A 19,691-nucleotide genomic window follows, 5' to 3' on the forward strand; every position below is an offset into this window, starting at 1 on the left:
GGCGGTATTTGCCAGTGCTCTTTTTGCTGATGACAAAGACTGGTGAATTGTAGGGACTAGTGGATGACTCTATGTGCCCTGCCTGTAGCTGCTCTTGGACGAGGGTGGAGAGAGCTTGTAATTTGTGAGCTGGTAAGGGCCACTGCTCGACCCAGATGGGCTCCTCTGTGTCCCGCTCCAGAGGAATAGGGTCAGGTCTTGAGATGTGAGCAGTGGCCCCTAGTGGGGGGGGGGCAGCGCAGCTGAGAAGGCCTCTGTGGTAATTCGGGCTTTTAACTGGCTGAGGACATCGCTCCCCCACAAGATGGTCTGGACAGACGAAATGACGAGTGGGCGAATTTGGCCTTCGTGGCCTTCCCGGTCGCTCCAATGCAGAGGCTGGGACGTTTTCCAGGAGGTATTGACTTGAGGGCCAGTCTCTAGGGGCCAGTGATTGAATGCAGCGACTTCGAAGGGAACACAGGAGACTTCAGCACCGGAATCCAGGAGCCCATCGAGCCATTGCCCATAGATTTTAAGCTCCAATGAGGGTCTCTGGTGGTGCGTGATGGGCATCGTCCACATTATGGCTTGGGAACTCTTCTGGAGGCCTCTTGGGGGAGGGGCTGAGGCCTGCCCCGCTGGGAGTTTAAAGGCTGCTGAGGACTTTGGACAGAACGGCAGTCACGGGCCCAGTGATATCCTTTCCCACAGCGCGGACATGGCGTAGAAGGGCCCCTTGGCCGCCGCAACAGCGGGTCTGAGCGAGGCGCTGGGCCTGGTTGGGAGCACTCGCAGATGAAGTGGCCGGGCTGGCCGCACCAAAAGCAGACGGAAGTGGAGGTGGATGAAACAGCCATGGCAGACACAAAGGCAGCGGTGAGCATTTTAACTTGCGGGTCGACGTTGCGGCAAGCAAGGACCCACTCGTGCAGAGCTTTATCACGTATGGGAAGGACTACAGCTCGGAATGGCGCAAGGCATCCGTCTATGATAAGTTCTTTGGCCAGCGCAAATTGGGCATCCTCACTGGAAATCTTCCGCTGACAGGCTTCCAGGACGCGGGCGACAAATACTGGGAAAGTCTCATTAGAGTCTTGAAGCAGTTGCGCGAGCTTGGTGGGCTGCTTGGTGGAGACTAGAGAGAAAGACCTCTGGACAAGGACTTTTACCCGGTGCCAAAACCCTGGGTCAATTTGGAGGTAAGAACGAGGGTCTGCATAATTGTTGGTCCCCGTGTATGCATCGGAGGGATCGAGGACGCCAGCTTGGGCATTCTCCACGATTTGCCGGTCAACAGCCACTTGGTAATGGGCACGCCATTCAATAAATTGACCCGGTGTCAGGATGGCATGGGCTAGTGCAATCCAGTCATATGGGAGAACGAGTTGGGTCCCCAACTCCTCAAGTAGTTGCTGCACATAAGGGCTGCCAATTCCGTCTTCCTTTACAGCTTTGCGGAGGGTCCTGACCTCTTCCGCTGTAAAGGGTAGCCAAGTTTGGGGTCGCTGCGGATTCAGCGGATACAGCTGGGGGGTTTGAGAAGACATGGCACTGGGGACTGATGGAGCAGCCAAGGCAGGTGAAGGACAATTGCTGTACGGCGGTGGCAAGGGATAAGCGGAACACGGGTGAGAAAATGGCGGCTTAGCGGCTTCCGGGCAACAACAAGATGGCAGCGGGACCCTTCCGGGCACCAGCCAAGATGGCGGAGCAGCCACATCCGGCAGCGGACAAAATGGCACGAGGGGCGTTTCCGGTTTAGCGGAAGATGGCGACCATGCAGTTTCCGGGCCCGAACCGGATGCTGACTGGGCAGGAAGAGGCGGGTAGAGGCGGGAGGAGGAGGACACCGGCAGAGAAGAAGCCGGATGTGCGCCATCTTGGGCAGAAGTGGGGGAAGAAGGCGGAAGTCTGCCATCTTGGGGAGCAGCAGGAATGGTTTCTGTCTGCTGCGGGGAGCTCGGGCAGGGAGGTTCGCGCTTGAGAGCAGCAGCAAGTTGGTTAGACAGAGAGTCAGTGTCGGCAGACTCATCAGGATCACAGTCTAGAGGCCATTTAGGAGAAGCTTCATAAACGGCTTTGGTCGGAGCGCCAAGGAGACAGGCGCGAATGGCAACGAGAACGGGTAAGAGGCCTGTTGGGAAGGTGCATTTCTCGTGCTCCATGGCGGAAGTGACTCGATCTATGAGTCGAGAGTATGTGTCCGGGCTCCAAAGTTGGCAGGTGGCGAGCCACGGATTAAAAGGGAGCAAGAGATCCCAGTACTTTTGGAGCTGCCGCAAGGAGACGCGGACTCCATTGGCACCGAGCAGGGCAGCAAGGGCCCTGACCTGCGGCGCCTGACGCAATGACAAAGAGGCGCCCATGACGGGATAGGGACGGGACGACGGCGAGGGGTCCCTTGGGGCTTGTCCGGGCGAGGGGTCCCTACCTGGAGAGGAGGACGATCACAGCAGCAGCAGCAGTAGAGAGGGGCCGGGGGAGGAGCTGCCACGTTGGGCGCCAGTTGTAGCTGAGCGTGGGGGTTTTGTCCTCGCTCAGGCCCAAGAGTCGGGGGGGCTTGCTCCTGCCGATCAGCTGGCGGGGGGTGCCCCAAGAGGGAGCACCGGTTCTCCAGGCATGGGGGACGCGCGGTTGGGGAAAAACCACGGAGACCGCTTGAGCACAAGAACAGGTCTGCTTTATTGCGGAAGTACACTTGGTTATATAGGCAGGGAAAGGGGTGGAGTATGAAGGGGAGAGCAGGGCAGAGGGGTGGCTGCGGATTGGCTAAAACTGGGGGGGCAGACCTCTGGTAATACGCCCTAAGCAGTTACTGGGGAAGAGGGCAGATTGTAGGTTGGTAATATGGGTGGGACTGGCGGGAAGGGTGGTGGGGGCTGGAAGGGGAGGAGGGGTGGAGAAAGGCAGCAACACTCCTTTACTTTGCAATTGGAGATCCAGTTTCCCTAGCACCATGTGTTGAAGAGACTATTCCTTTCTAGTGGAGTAGTCTTGACCACTTTGTCAAAAATCAGTTGGTCATAAATGTGAGGGTTGATTTCTGAGCTCAGTATTCAATTCTATTGGTCTATATATCTGCCCTTGTGCCAATATCATGCCATTTTGATTATGTTGGCTTTGTAGTAAGTTTTTTAATAACAACTCAATTTTACTATACATTTTAATAAGCCAAAAATCCATCCAAAGTATACATATAATGGTATTGAATGTAATCACATATTTGTGCATTCATCACTTCAGTCATTCTTAGAGCACTTTCATTATTCCAATAATAACAATATTAAAACAAATCTCATCACCTCTCAGTCTCTCTTTACTTTTCCTGCTGCCCATAGCTGCCATTCCTTTTCCTTCTTTCTAGCATATTTGCATTTACATTTTGTAAAAACAGTTTTATACAAGCAATATCACTCATAATTGTGTTTTACATGAGATTTTACTATCTTATTCAGTCTCATGTAACAGTTTTTAGATTTACTTCTAGTACTAAAGATGATCTTAGACTTTCCATTTCCCCACTGTCATACCCATACAGTAGCTCTGCAAGTTATGAGCACTACAATATGCTTTCACCATTTCTATTCATTTCCAAAGATTTACAAACAATTTTTTTAACCAGTCCTGCACAGATTAAACTTCAGCTTTCCATTCTCTAAACTCCTTCTATTTTCTGGTGACCTATATTCTAATTTTTAACTCCAAAATTTACTAGATGTATTTTGTTCATAATAGCATATCATACAGTATTTTTCCTTTTGAGTCTGGCTTGCTTCACTCAACATAATGTCCTCCAGTTTCATACATGTTGTCATATGCTTCACAATTTTGCTTTTTTCTTACCACTGAATAATATTCCATTGTGTGTATACACCACACTTTGTTTATCCATTCTTCAGTTGCTGGACAACTGGGTTGTCTCCAACTTTTGGCAATTGTGAATAAGGCTGCTATGAACATCATTGTGTAGATACCTGTTCATGTCACTGCTTTCAGGTCTTCTAGGTATTTACCTAGTAATCATATTGTTGAGTCAAATGGTAAGTCTATATTCAACTTCCTTAGGAATTGCCAAACATTCCTTCACAGTGGCTGTACCATTACACATTCCCACAAACAGTGAATATGCGTTACTTTCTCTCCACATCCTCTCCAACTTTTACAGTTTTCCTACTTTTTATAGTGGCCAATCTAACAGGTGTGAAATGGTATCTCATTGTAGTTTTGATTGGCATTTCCCTAAGTGCTAGTGATGTTGAATATTTTTTAATGTGTTTTTTTGCCATTTGCATTTTTCTTTGAAGAATTGTCTTTTCAAGTCTTTTGCTCATTTTTTAATCTGGTAGTTTGTCTTTTCTTGTTGAGTTGTATGGTTTCTTTGTATATTATGGATATTAAACCCTTATTGGATATGAGATTGCCAAATATTTTCTCCCATTGGGTTGGCTGCCTTTTCACCCTTTTGACAAAGTCTTTGAGTAGCGAAAGTTGAATTTTGAGGTTGCCTCTTTTATCTTTTTTTTCTTTTGTTTCTCATGCTTTGGTTGTAAAGTTTAAGAAATTACTGCCTACCACAAGATCCCATATTTTCTTCTAGAAGTTATGCTTCTCACTCTTATATTTAGGTCTTTGATTGATTGAGCTCATTTTTCTATAAAGTGTGGGATAGGGGTCTTCTTTCTTTCTTTTAAAAATGAATATCCAGTTCTCCCAGCACCATTTGTTGAATAGACTGTTCTGGTCCAGCTAGGAAGACTTGACCACCTTGTCAAAAATCACTTGACTGTAGATGTGATGGTCTGTTTCTAAGCTCTCTATTTCATTCCATTGTCTGATGTGCCTGTCTTTATGCCAGTACCATGCTGTTTTTGGCACTATGGCTAAGTAATATGCTTTAAAGTCTAGAAGTGAGGGTCATTCTTTCAATCAATAATGATCAGCATTGTTAGCCATCAGGGCAATACAAATTAAAAACACAAATGAGATACCATTTCATACTCACAAGACGGGCTACTATTAAAGACACAGAAAAACACAAGTGCTGGTGAGTGTGCAGAGAAACAGGAACACTCATTCACTGTTGTTGGCAATATAAAATAGTATAGCCACTGTGGACAATAGTTTGACAGCTCCTCAGAAAGCTAAGTATAGAATAAACATTTCAAAAAAATTGAAAGCAGGAACTCAAACATATATCTGCACACTGAAGTTCATAGTGGCATTATTCATAATTGATAAAAGATGGAAGCACCCCAAATGCCCATCAACCAATGAATAGATACAAAAATGTGTATATACATTCTATGGAATATTATTCAGTCATTAAAAAGATTAGAGTTCTGTTATATGTGGCAGCATGGATGAAACTTGGAAACATCATGTTGAATGAAATAAGCCAGACACAAAAGGACAAAGATTGTATGTTTTCCTTCATGCAAATTAACAATAAGCAAACTCATAGAGTCAGAATCTAGAATATAGGCTACCAGGTGACATGGTGGAAGTAGAGAATGGGAAGTTTCAGGCTTACAATGTACAAGACTTCTATGTAGACAATGGAAATGTTTTGGGAATGGATGGTGGTGATAGCACAACATTGTGAAATAATTAACAGCACTGAAATATACACCTGAATGTGGTTAAAGGTAGAAATGTTATGTTGTATTTATGGTAATAGAATAAAAATTTTAGAAAAATCCATGGTACTATACTACACCAACAAAAACTTATCAGATATATGGTACAATGTTGAATAGCAATGGTGAAAGTATATACCTTTTTTTTTTTTCTATTTTCCCCAGACCTTCTCAGGGGGAAAGTTTTCAGTGATTTACCATTGAGTACAATGTTAGCAATGGATATCCTTCTATTTCTTCTTTTACTCTATTCTTTTTTTTCTCATGGAAAATCACAGTACACTATCAAACTCTTGATAGTCTTCCTTAATTAAATGAGCAAATGAAATTCTAGGGAACATCAATCTCTCAGTATATGATTGGCTAACTGTTGACTTAGAACTATTTTCATTGATTTTATTAAAATATTTTATAATTTTTGCAAAAATATTTAAACATTGTCCATAGTAAAGTCCCCAATTAATTTTTACATGCCTCCAACTAAAATTTATCCTTAAGTTGTGATAAAAGTCAGTCTGAAAAAACTTAAGGCTAGTCAGCAAAAAAAATGTTCTTAAAAGCTTGAGGACAATAGTGTAATACAAAGGAGAAACCCCTTTTATCTCATGGTTTTCAAAACTGTTGGTTTAGTCCCATAACCTAGGTTTAATTTATACCATGCATTTCTCTAAGGTACAGAGAACTTGGCTGCATTTTCTCTAGTTAAGTCAAGACCCCTTAGTATATTAGATTATTGATATATATTGACCTCCTTTTCCTACCATCTTTTGGCCCCAGAGATGTTGCATTTAGCCAGTACCTTGCTTTATCCCATTTACTGTGAAATAATGAAACAATGTACCTGCCTTTATGAGGTATTTATTTTTTCCCACGTGCCATTTTGATAGCTTTTAAACACTTTTATGGAAAAAAATGCTGCAAATAGTTACTTCCCTCTAACGTGGGTTCTAGTATGATAGAAGAGGATGAAATTCCACCCAAATCCACAACTGGAAGCACAGCTGGCCCTAATGGCATACATACTCACCCTTATGCAATAAATGTGCATTATTTTGTGCCATTGAATTTGTGTTAGTCTTTTATGCAATGAACATGGACTAATAAAGAAAACCATATCCCATACCTAATCAGAAGGATTGGACTTTTAAATGTTCAGTTTGAAAATTTGTGACAAAGTATATACCAGAGTAACATTCATCTTGATAAAGATAAAAGCATTTTCACATAGATACCCCATTCTTCACTCTAACCATTTCCCACCTACACCTACAGAAAGCACTGTTCTGATTTCATCATCTATAAATTAGTTTTACCTTCTTAGAACTTAAAATAACTAAAAACTTAGATTTTCATGACTGACATATTTCTCACTGCTTAGATAGTTTTGAGGTCCAACAATGGTACACATATCAGAAATGTGTTCTATTTAATTAAAGACAAGGCACATTTTTGTCCACTCCCTTGCTGTTGGAAATTTGATTTATTTCCAGAAATGTTGTTGTTTCTGCTATTGAAATGAATAAAACCTTTATGAACACTTCTATGTAATCTTGTTATGTATGTGCATGTTATAATTCTCCTCAATAAATCCTTAAACATATAATTTGGGGTCATAGGAAAAGAGCATATTTAACTTTGTATGACACAGTCTGACATTAACCTAAAAAAATGTGTACCATTTCACATACCGACCAACAATGTATAAGATTTTCAGTTGTTCTACAACCTTATCAATATTTGGTGTTGTAAGTCTTTTTAATTCTACCTATTAATCTGCACAAGCAGTATTTTTTGTGGTTTTAATTAGCATTTCCTAAATGATTAAGGTTGTTGAATCTTTCCATGTGATGACTATTCAAATGTATATTTTCTTAAATGTCTGTTCAATTCTTTTGTCAATATTACTCATGGTTACTTTTTCCATTCTTATTATTGTGTTGTAGTTCTCTATATAAGTTGATTCAAGTCCTGTTAAAGGGATAAATATTCAAATATTTTCTCCACATCTGATTGGATATTCATTCTCTTAAAGTGTTTGATTGATACTAATGTTCATGAAGTCCATTTTATTATTTTTGCTTCCTGAATTTATGGTTAATGACTTTTGGATTATGTGTAAGAAAACTTTGGAAACACCATATTAAAAATAGTTCCTGAGAAATCAACAATTAATCAGCCAATATAGTGGTGTGAAATGTTCCAGGATTCTGTTTCCCCACAGAATCCTTGAAAAATGAGCAAAATTTGGTAGAACAAAATTTAAAATGAAAGGATAACTCCATGTCTGTTCTCCTTCACTTATTATAATGTCTGTGTGGTTTTTTTTCAGTCTGCCAGAAACATTTTGCAATATTAACCTATATTTGTTCAGTTCCAAAGAAAACCAATTTTATATATGCAATTTTACTCACATTCATATTTCACACAACATATTTGTATTTCAAATACATATTTTGTTCATGATAGGGCAATCTTACAGTAGTTGTCCTTTGTGGCTGGCTTGCTTCAATCAAAATAATGTCCTCCAGGTTCATCCAAGCTGTCATATAATTCACAACTTCATTTCTTCCCCTCATCACAACTGTCTTACACCTCCAGGCCTTAGGCCCCTCCCGCCAGCAGCCACGGCCCCTCCGGGCCTGGTAGGCCCCCGCTTGACGAGGCCGCCGGGACTTTGGTTGGCGAGGAAGCCCCCTCTTCCGAGGGACCGACCGGGGCAGCCTGGCCCAACGCAGACTCTTGGCCTGGACCAGGTGAGCTCTCGCTCCCCGATGGAGAGAGGGTCTCAGCCCAGTCCCAAGTCTGGTCCAGGAGTCCCCTCCCCCACAGCCCCTTCTGCAAGGGGCCCTGCCCCTCCCCCTGCCTTGGACCCCAGGAAGGAACCATTCTTTCCCAACAGCGGCCCCTAGCGGTGGTAGTTTGGGCTCTGAGTTTCCGCACCGGAGCCGCTTGCTTGCTCCTGGAGCTTCCTTCCTCTGTCTCTTCTTTTCATCAGACTTGGAGGAGAAAACAACAGTCCACGACACCATAGCAGAGGTTCTCTTCCAGCACAGCCCCCACCCAGCAGGGTCCTAGCAGGCCAGCGACCCCTTTCCTTCCCATGGCCTCTCGCGGGCACTCGATGTGTCCGTTTGGGAACCCCGCTAACCCCTAAGCCCGGCGGGTGAGTTTTCCTGGCAGTCGACAAGCTCCGGGAAGTGCCTTGGGTGGGTTTCGGCAGGATGTCTAGTGGCCGCACGTGTCCCGACACTACCACTGGGGACAACTCCCAAGTGGAGAATTCTCCCCCTCATCACCACTGTCTTCCACCTCCAGGCCTTAAGCCCCTCGCACTGGCAGCCATGGTCTCCAGAGCAATGGAGGCAGGGTGGGGCGTGGGCGGGGCAAGTCTGCCGGGGGCGGGGCGCCGGGTGCCCGGGGGCGGGGGCGGCTGGGGGCGTGGCCTGCCCGGCGGGCTTGGGCGCCTGTGCCTTGGTCCTGGCTCGGCCGGCCGTGGGGGGGCGGGGAGAGGCCTGGCTGGGGCGGCAGCTGGAGCCAGGGGGGCTTAGATCCCACCGGGCTGTTGGAGGCGCTTCTCCCGCTGCCAGGTGTCGGCACTATTGCTTCCCGCTGTGCTGACGACCATCTTCTCCTCTCCTCCCTCTTAGCTGACCTGGGCAAGGCCAAGGAACTTGGGCGTAGGGCTTGCAGCTGGGCTGGGGCTCAGGTCCCAGCTGGCACGGGGCCTGTCCAGAGATTCAAGGCTCCTGCGCAGGCACCAGCCCCCAGTGCCGGGCTCGGCTTCAGCCAAGGGGACAGGAGAGGCCTGTGGAGGGAGGGCCCACCTGAGACCGACTCCACCCCATGCAAGAGCACCTATACTCAAGTAGGGCCCACTGGCAGGGCACTGAGGCCCAGAGCCTCCTGCCACCGGCGTAGACCTGGCTGTCCCCGCAGCCCTCAGGAGCACCGGTGCCTGGGCCTTTATCGCCTAGGCAGCTGCGCCTCGGCGACAGGGGCTATCTGCTTTCGTTTGGAACTCTGCACAGTATACCTGTGGAATTGCCTGCTATGGTAGCTTGGCACGACAACCAACAGGAAAATCACCTGGCTGCGTGGCGTGCTCTGGCAGAGCCGAAGCTACTTCAGATGATGAGTTCTTCCTTTCGTGTGGTATGTGTGCTCCGCCCTCAAAACCAAAACACCCATGCAACTGCTTTGGACGGTCGCGATGCCTGCTTACCAATGTCCCTGGTACACGGAACACACGGACCTGTAAGCCCAATTGAGCGCAGTGAGCCTCACGGGAGCAGAAATGCTTTCCCCTGAAAAGCCTCACAACCCAACAGGTAAGCAGCTTCGTTTTGGGTCCCCCGAACCCGGAGAAAAGATCAGTGTTCATTCGTACGGTACCACAAAGTGGGGCGAGAGGAGAAAGGGCACGCTGATGTCTGAGAGTCGCCTGGGTGCTCAGGGGCCCCCACCCAGCAGGGTCCTAGCAGGCCAGCGACCCCTTTCCTTCCCGTGGCCTCTCGCGGGCACTCGATGTGTCCGTTTGGGAACCCCGCTAACCCCTAAGCCCGGCCGGTGAGGTTTCCTGGCACTTGACACGCTCCGGGAAGTGCCTTGGGTGGGTTTCGGCAGGATGTCTAGTGGCCGCACGTGTCCCGCCACTACCACTGGGGACAACTCCCGAGTGGAGAATTCTCCCCCTCATCACCACTGTCTTCCACCTCCAGGCCTTAGGCCCCTCCCGCCGGCAGACCACGGTCTCCAGAGCAATGGAGGCGGGGTGGGGCGTGGGCGGGGCGAGTCTGCCGGGGGCGGGGCGCCGGGCACCCTGGGGCGGGGGCGGCTGGGGGCGTGGCCTGCCCAGCGGGCTTGGGCGCCTGTGATTTGGTCCTGGCTCGGCCGGCCATGGGGGGGCGGGTGAGAGGCCTGGCTGGGGCGGCGGCTGGAGCCAGAGGGGGCCTTAGATCCCACGGGGCTGTTGGAGGCGCTTCTCCCGCTGCCTAGTGTCGGCACTATTGCTTCCCGCTGTGCTGACGACCATCTTGCTCCTCTCCTCCCTCTTAGCTGACCTGGGCAAGGCCAAGGAACTTGGGCGTAGGGCTTGCAGCTGGGCTGGGGCTCAGGTCCCAGCTGGCACGGGGCCTGTCCAGAGGTTCAAGGGCTCCTGCGAAGGCACCAATCCCCAGTGCCCGGGCTCGGCTTCAGCCAAGGGGACAGGAGAGGCCTGTGGAGGGAGGGCCCACCTGAGACCGACTCCACCCCATGCCAGAGCACCTATACTCAAGTAGGGCCCACTGGCAGGGCACTGAGGCCCAGAGCCTCCTGCCACCAGCGTGAACCTGGCTGTCCCCGCAGCCCTCAGGAGCACCAGTGCCTGGGGCTTTATCGCCTAGGCAGCTGCGACTCGGCGACAGGGGCTATCTGCTTTCATTTGGAACTCTGCACAGTATACCTGTGGAATTGCCTGCTATGGTAGCTTGGCACGACAACCAACAGGAAAATCACCTGGCTGCGTGGCGTGCTCTGGCAGAGCCAGAAGCTACTTCAGATGATGAGTTCTTCCTTTCGTGTGGTGTGTGTGTTTCAAACCCTGGCGGCTGTGGCTCGAGTCAACGCCAAAACAACCCATGCAACTGCTTTGGACGGTCGCGATGCCTGCTTACCATTGTCCCTTGGTACACGGAACACACGGACCAGTAAGCCCAATTGAGCGCAGTGAGCCTCATGGGAGCAGAAATGCTTTCCCCTGAAAAGCCTCACAACCCAACAGGTAAGCAGCTTCGTTTTGGGTCCCCCGAACCCGGAGAAAAGATCAGTGTTCATTCGTACGGTACCACAAAGTGGGGCGAGAGGAGAAAGGGCAACGCTGATGTCTGAGAGTCGCCTGGGTGCTCAGGGGCCCGCCCCTCTCATCCCAGAGAAGAAAACACAGAGCAAGAGTGGACACTGACGAAGAAGGGGAAGACTGTGAGCCTCTCCCTCTCTGAGAGACAGGGCCTCTCCGGGCCTGGCAGGCGCCCAAGGCAGAAGCCCTCAGGCCACCTGTGGGAAAGGCCAGGTTTCCCGGTCCCAAAACGGCGGAGGTGACTGACGGCGATGGGAGTCAGCACGTCTGTGACCATTGGCGTGGGAGAGACCTGCAGGGCAACGCCGGCCCTAGGTAGGCCCCCGCTTGACGAGGCCGCGGGGACTTTGGTTGGCGAGGAAGCCCCCTCTTCCGAGGGGACCGACCGGGGCAGCCTGGCCCAACGCAGACTCTTGGCCTGGACCAGGTGAGCTCTCGCTCTCGGATGGAGAGAGGGTCTCAGCCCAGTCCCAGGTCTGGCCCAGGGGGTCCCCTCCCCCACTAGCCCCTTCTGCAAGGGGCCCTGCCCACTCCCCCTGCCTTGGAACCCAGGAAGGAACCATTCTTTCCCAACAGCGGCCCCTAGCGGTGGTAGTTTGGGCTCTGAGTTTCCGCACCGGAGCCGCTTGCTTGTTCCTGGAGCTTCCTTCCTCTGTCTCTCTTTTCATCAGACTTAGAGGAGAAAACAACAGTCCACGACACCATAGCAGAGGTTCTCTTCCAGCACAGCCCCCACCCAGCAGGGTCCTAGCAGGCCAGCGACCCCTTTCCTTCCCGTGGCCTCTCGCGGGCACTCGATGTGTCCGTTTGGGAACCCCGCTAACCCCTAAGCCCGGCGGGTGAGGTTTCCTGGCAGTCGACACGCTCCGGGAAGTGCCTTGGGTGGGTTTCGGCAGGATGTCTAGTGGCCGCACGTGTCCCGCCACTACCAGTGGGGACAACTCCCGAGTGCAGAATTCTCCCCCTCATCACCACTGTCTTCCACCTCCAGGCCTTAGGCCCCTCCCGCCGGCAGCCACGGTCTCCAGAGCAAACGGAAGCGGGGCGGGGCATGGGCGGGGGCGAGGCTGCCGGGGGCGGGGGCAGCTGGGGGCATGGCCAGCCCGGCGGGCTTGGGCGCCTGTGCCTTGTGGTCATGGCTCGGCCGGCCGTGGGGGGGCGGGGGAGAGGCCTGGCTGGGGCGGCGGCTGGAGCCAGAGGGGGCTTAGATCCCACGGGGCTGTTGGAGGCGCTTTCTCCCGCTGCCAGGTGTCGGCACTATTGCTTCCCCGCTGTGCTGACGACCATCTTCTCCTCTCCTCCCTCTTAGCTGACCTGGGCAAGGCCAAGGAACTTGGGCGTAGGGCTTGCAGCTGGGCTGGGGCTCAGGTCCAGCTGGCACGGGGCCTGTCCAGAGATTCAAGGCTCCTGCGCAGGGCACCAACCCCCAGTGCCGGGCTCGGCTTCAGCCAAGGGGACAGGAGAGGCCTGTGGAGGGAGGGCCCACCTGAGGACCGACTCCACCCCATGCCAGAGCACCTCTACTCAAGTAGGGCCCACTGGCAGGGCACTGAGGCCCAGAGCCTCCTGCCACCGGCATAGACCTGGCTGTCCCCGCAGCCCTCAGGTGCACCAGTGCCTGGGGCTTTATCGCCTAGGCAGCTGCGCCTCGGCGACAGGGGCTATCTGCTTTCGTTTGGAACTCTGCACAGTATACCTGTGGAATTGCCTGCTATGGTAGCTTGGCACGACAACCAACAGGAAAATCACCTGGCTGCGTGGCGTGCTCTGGCAGAGCCGAAGCTACTTCAGATGATGAGTTCTTCCTTTCGTGTGGTGTGTGTGTTTCAAACCCTGGCGGCTGTGGCTCGAGTCAACGCCAAAACAACCCATGCAACTGCTTTGGACGGTCGCGATGCCTGCTTACCATGTCCCTGGTACACGGAACACACGGACCTGTAAGCCCAATTGAGCGCAGTGAGCCTCACGGGAGCAGAAATGCTTTCCCCTGAAAAGCCTCACAAACCCAACAGGTAAGCAGCTTCGTTTTGGGTCCCCCGAACCCGGAGAAAAGATCAGTGTTCATTCGTACGGTACCACAAAGTGGGGCGAGAGGAGAAAGGGCACGCTGATGTCTGAGAGTCGCCTGGGTGCTCAGGGGCCCGCCCCTCTCATCCCAGAGAAGAAACACAGAGCAAGAGTGGACACTGACGAGGAAGGGGAAGACTGTGAGCCTCTCCTCTCTGAGAGACAGGCCTCTCCGGGCCTGGCAGGCGGCCAAGGCAGAAGCCCTCAGGCCACCTGTGGGAAAGGCCAGGTTTCCCGGTCCCAAAACGGCGGAGGTGACTGACGGCGATGGGAGTCAGCACGTCTGTGACCATTGGCGTGGGAGAGACCTGCAGGGCAATGCCGGCCCTAGGTAGGCCCCCGCTTGACGAGGCCGCGGGGACTTTGGTTGGCGAGGAAGCCCCCTCTTCCGAGGGACCGACCGGGGCAGCCTGGCCCAACGCAGACTCTTGGCCTGGACCAGGTGAGCTCTCGCTCTCGGATGGAGAGAGGGTCTCAGCCCAGTCCCAGGTCTGGCCCAGGGGTCCCCTCCCCCACAGCCCCTTCTGCAAGGGGCCCTGCCCCTCCCCCTGCCTTGGAACCCAGGAAGGAACCATTCTTTCCCAACAGCGGCCCCTAGCGGTGGTAGTTTGGGCTCTGAGTTTCCGCACCGGAGCCGCTTGCTTGTTCCTGGAGCTTCCTTCCTCTGTCTCTTCTTTTCATCAGACTTAGAGGAGAAAACAACAGTCCACGACACCATAGCAGAGGTTCTCTTCCAGCACAGCCCCCACCCAGCAGGGTCCTAGCAGGCCAGCGACCCCTTTCCTTCCCGTGGCCTCTCGCGGGCACTCGATGTGTCCGTTTGGGAACCCCGCTAACCCCTAAGCCCGGCGGGTGAGGTTTCCTGGCAGTCGACACGCTCCGGGAAGTGCCTTGGGTGGGTTTCGGCAGGATGTCTAGTGGCCGCACGTGTCCCGCCACTACCAGTGGGGACAACTCCCGAGTGGAGAATTCTCCCCCTCATCACCACTGTCTTCCACCTCCAGGCCTTAGGCCCCTCCCGCCGGCAGCCACGGTCTCCAGAGCAACGGAGGCGGGGCGGGGCGTGGGCGGGGCGAGTGTGCCGGGGGCGGGGCGCCGGGCGCCCGGGGGCGGGGGCGGCTGGGGGCGTGGCCTGCCCGGCGGGCTTGGGCGCCTGTGCCTTGGTCCTGGCTCGGCCGGCCGTGGGGGGGGCGGGGAGAGGCCTGGCTGGGGCGGCGGCTGGAGCCAGAGGGGGCTTAGATCCCACCGGGCTGTTGGAGGCGCTTCTCCCGCTGCCAGGTGTCGGCACTATTGCTTCCCGCTGTGCTGACGACCATCTTCTCCTCTCCTCCCTCTTAGCTGACCTGGGCAAGGCCAAGGAACTTGGGCGTAGGGCTTGCAGCTGGGCTGGGGCTCAGGTCCCAGCTGGCACGGGGCCTGTCCAGAGATTCAAGGCTCCTGCGCAGGCACCAACCCCCAGTGCTGGGCTCGGCTTCAGCCAAGGGGACAGGAGAGGCCTGTGGAGGGAGGGCCCACCTGAGACCGACTCCACCCCATGCCAGAGCACCTATACTCAAGTAGGGCCCACTGGCAGGGCACTGAGGCCCAGAGCCTCCTGCCACCGGCGTAGACCTGGCTGTCCCCGCAGCCCTCAGGAGCACCAGTGCCTGGGGCTTTATCGCCTAGGCAGCTGCGCCTCGGCGACAGGGGCTATCTGCTTTCGTTTGGAACTCTGCACAGTATACCTGTGGAATTGCCTGCTATGGTAGCTTGGCACGACAACCAACAGGAAAATCACCTGGCTGCGTGGCGTGCTCTGGCAGAGCCGAAGCTACTTCAGATGATGAGTTCTTCCTTTCGTGTGGTGTGTGTGTTTCAAACCCTGGCGGCTGTGGCTCGAGTCAACGCCGAAACAACCCATGCAACTGCTTTGGACGGTCGCGATGCCTGCTTACCATGTCCCTGGTACACGGAACACACGGACCTGTAAGCCCAATTGAGCGCAGTGAGCCTCACGGGAGCAGAAATGCTTTCCCCTGAAAAGCCTCACAACCCAACAGGTAAGCAGCTTCGTTTTGGGTCCCCCGAACCCGGAGAAAAGATCAGTGTTCATTCGTACGGTACCACAAAGTGGGGCGAGAGGAGAAAGGGCACGCTGATGTCTGAGAGTCGCCTGGGTGCTCAGGGGCCAGCCCCTCTCATCCCAGAGAAGAAACACAGAGCAAGAGTGGACACTGACGAGGAAGGGGAAGACTGTGAGCCTCTCCTCTCTGAGAGACAGGCCTCTCCGGGCCTGGCAGGCGGCCAAGGCAGAAGCCCTCAGGCCACCTGTGGGAAAGGCCAGGTTTCCCGGTCCCAAAACGGCGGAGGTGACTGACGGCGATGGGAGTCAGCACGTCTGAGACCATTGGCGTGGGAGAGACCTGCAGGGCAACGCCGGCCCTAGGTAGGCCCCCGCTTGACGAGGCCGCGGGGACTTTGGTTGGCGAGGAAGCCCCCTCTTCCGAGGGACCGACCGGGGCAGCCTGGCCCAACGCAGACTCTTGGCCTGGACCAGGTGAGCTCTCGCTCTCGGATGGAGAGAGGGTCTCAGCCCAGTCCCAGGTCTGGCCCAGGGGTCCCCTCCCCCACAGCCCCTTCTGCAAGGGGCCCTGCCCCTCCCCCTGCCTTGGAACCCAGGAAGGAACCATTCTTTCCCAACAGCGGCCCCTAGCGGTGGTAGTTTGGGCTCTGAGTTTCCGCACCGGAGCCGCTTGCTTGTTCCTGGAGCTTCCTTCCTCTGTCTCTTCTTTTCATCAGACTTAGAGGAGAAAACAACAGTCCACGACACCATAGCAGAGGTTCTCTTCCAGGACAGCCCCCACCCAGCAGGGTCCTAGCAGGCCAGCGACCCCTTTCCTTCCCGTGGCCTCTCGCGGGCACTCGATGTGTCCGTTTGGGAACCCCGCTAACCCCTAAGCCCGGCGGGTGAGTTTTCCTGGCAGTCGACACGCTCCGGGAAGTGCCTTGGGTGGGTTTCGGCAGGATGTCTAGTGGCCGCACGTGTCCCGCCACTACCACTGGGGACAACTCCCGAGTGGAGAATTCTCCCCCTCATCACCACTGTCTTCCACCTCCAGGCCTTAGGCCCCTCCCGCCGGCAGCCACGGTCTCCAGAGCAACGGAGGCGGGGCGGGGCATGGGCGGGGCGAGTCTGCTGGGGGTGGGGCGCCAGGCGCCCGGGGGCGGGGGCGGCTGGGGGCGTGGCCTGCCCGGCGGGCCTGGGCGCCTGTGCCTTGGTCCTGGCTCGGCCGGCCGTGGGGGGGGCGGGGAGAGGCCTGGCTGGGGCGGCGGCTGGAGCCAGAGCGGGCTTAGAAACCACGGGGCTGTTGGAGGCGCTTCTCCCGCTGCCAGGTGTCGGCACTATTGCTTCCCGCTGTGCTGACGACCATCTTCTCCTCTCCTCCCTCTTAGCTGACCTGGGCAAGGCCAAGGAACTTGGGCGTAGGGCTTGCAGCTGGGCTGGGGCTCAGGTCCCAGCTGGCACGGGGCCTGTCCAGAGATTCAAGGCTCCTGCGCAGGCACCAACCCCCAGTGCCGGGCTCGGCTTCAGCCAAGGGGACAGGAGAGGCCTGTGGAGGGAGGGCCCACCTGAGACCGACTCCACCCCATGCAAGAGCACCTATACTCAAGTAGGGCCCACTGGCAGGGCACTGAGGCCCAGAGCCTCCTGCCACCGGCGTAGACCTGGCTGTCCCCGCATCCCTCAGGAGCACCAGTGCCTGGGGCTTTATCGCCTAGGCAGCTGCGCCTCGGCGACAGGGGCTATCTGCTTTCGTTTGGAACTCTGCACAGTATACCTGTGGAATTGCCTGCTATGGTAGCTTGGCACGACAACCAACAGGAAAATCACCTGGCTGCGTGGCGTGCTCTGGCAGAGCCGAAGCTACTTCAGATGATGAGTTCTTCCTTTCGTGTGGTGTGTGTGTTTCAAACCCTGGCGGCTGTGGCTCGAGTCAACGCCAAAACAACCCATGCAACTGCTTTGGACGGTCGCGATGCCTGCTTACCATGTCCCTGGTACACGGAACACACGGACCTGTAAGCCCAATTGAGCGCAGTGAGCCTCACGGGAGCAGAAATGCTTTCCCCTGAAAAGCCTCACAACCCAACAGGTAAGCAGCTTCGTTTTGGGTCCCCCGAACCCGGAGAAAAGATCAGTGTTCATTCGTACGGTACCACAAAGTGGGGCGAGAGGAGAAAGGGCACGCTGATGTCTGAGAGTCGCCTGGGTGCTCAGGGGCCCGCCCCTCTCATCCCAGAGAAGAAACACAGAGCAAGAGTGGACACTGATGAGGAAGGGGAAGACTGTGAGCCTCTCCTCTCTGAGAGACAGGCCTCTCCGGGCCTGGCAGGCGGCCAAGGCAGAAGCCCTCAGGCCACCTGTGGGAAAGGCCAGGTTTCCCGGTCCAAAAACGGCGGAGGTGACTGACGGCGATGGGAGTCAGCACGTCTGTGACCATTGGCGTGGGAGAGACCTGCAGGGCAACGCCGGCCCTAGGTAGGCCCCCGCTTGACGAGGCCGCGGGGACTTTGGTTGGCGAGGAAGCCCCCTCTTCCGAGGGACCGACCGGGGCAGCCTGGCCCAACGCAGACTCTTGGCCTGGACCAGGTGAGCTCTCGCTCTCGGATGGAGAGAGGGTCTCAGCCCAGTCCCAGGTCTGGCCCAGGGGTCCCCTCCCCCACAGCCCCTTCTGCAAGGGGCCCTGCCCCTCCCCCTGCCTTGGAACCCAGGAAGGAACCATTCTTTCCCAACAGCGGTCCCTAGCGGTGGTAGTTTGGGCTCTGAGTTTCCGCACCGGAGCCGCTTGCTTTTTCCTGGAACTTCCTTCCTCTGTCTCTTCTTTTCATCAGACTTGGAGGAGAAAACAACAGTCCACGACACCATAGCAGAGGTTCTCTTCCAGCACAGCCCCCACCCAGCAGGGTCCTAGCAGGCCAGCGACCCCTTTCCTTCCCGTGGCCTCTCGCGGGCACTCGATGTGTCCGTTTGGGAACCCCGCTAACCCCTAAGCCCGGCGGGTGAGGTTTCCTGGCAGTCGACACGCTCCGGGAAGTGCCTTGGGTGGGTTTCGGCAGGATGTCTAGTGGCCGCACGTGTCCCGCCACTACCAGTGGGGACAACTCCCGAGTGCAGAATTCTCCCCCTCATCACCACTGTCTTCCACCTCCAGGCCTTAGGCCCCTCCCGCCGGCAGCCACGGTCTCCAGAGCAACGGAGGCGGGGCGGGGCGTGGGCGGGGCGAGTCTGCCGGGGGCGGGGGCGGCTGGGGGCATGGCCAGCCCGGCGGGCTTGGGCGCCTGTGCCTTGGTCCTGGCTCGGCCGGCCATGGGGGGGCTGGGAGAGGCCTGGCTGGGGCGGCGGCTGGAGCCAGAGGGGGCTTAGATCCCACGGGGCTGTTGGAGGCGCTTCTCCCGCTGCCAGGTGTCGGCACTATTGCTTCCCGCTGTGCTGACGACCATCTTCTCCTCTCCTCCCTCTTAGCTGACCTGGGCAAGGCCAAGGAACTTGGGCGTAGGGCTTGCAGCTGGGCTGGGGCTCAGGTCCCAGCTGGCACGGGGCCTGTCCAGAGATTTAAGGCTCCTGCGCAGGCACCAACCCCCAGTGCCGGGCTCGGCTTCAGCCAAGGGGACAGGAGAGGCCTGTGGAGGGAGGGCCCACCTGAGACCGACTCCACCCCATGCCAGAGCACCTATACTCAAGTAGGGCCCACTGGCAGGGCACTGAGGCCCAGAGCCTCCTGCCACCGGCGTAGACCTGGCTGTCCCCGCAGCCCTCAGGAGCACCAGTGCCTGGGGCTTTATCGCCTAGGCAGCTGCGCCTCGGCGACAGGGGCTATCTGCTTTCGTTTGGAACTCTGCACAGTATACCTGTGGAATTGCCTGCTATGGTAGCTTGGCACGACAACCAACAGGAAAATCACCTGGCTGCGTGGCGTGCTCTGGCAGAGCCGAAGCTACTTCAGATGATGAGTTCTTCCTTTCGTGTGGTGTGTGTGTTTCAAACCCTGGCGGCTGTGGCTCGAGTCAACGCCGAAACAACCCATGCAACTGCTTTGGACGGTCGCGATGCCTGCTTACCATGTCCCTGGTACACGGAACACACGGACCTGTAAGCCCAATTGAGCGCAGTGAGCCTCACGGGAGCAGAA

Source organism: Dasypus novemcinctus, chromosome 21, assembly GCF_030445035.2.
Source record: "Dasypus novemcinctus isolate mDasNov1 chromosome 21, mDasNov1.1.hap2, whole genome shotgun sequence".
In the NCBI taxonomy this organism is placed as follows: Eukaryota; Metazoa; Chordata; class Mammalia; order Cingulata; family Dasypodidae; genus Dasypus; species Dasypus novemcinctus.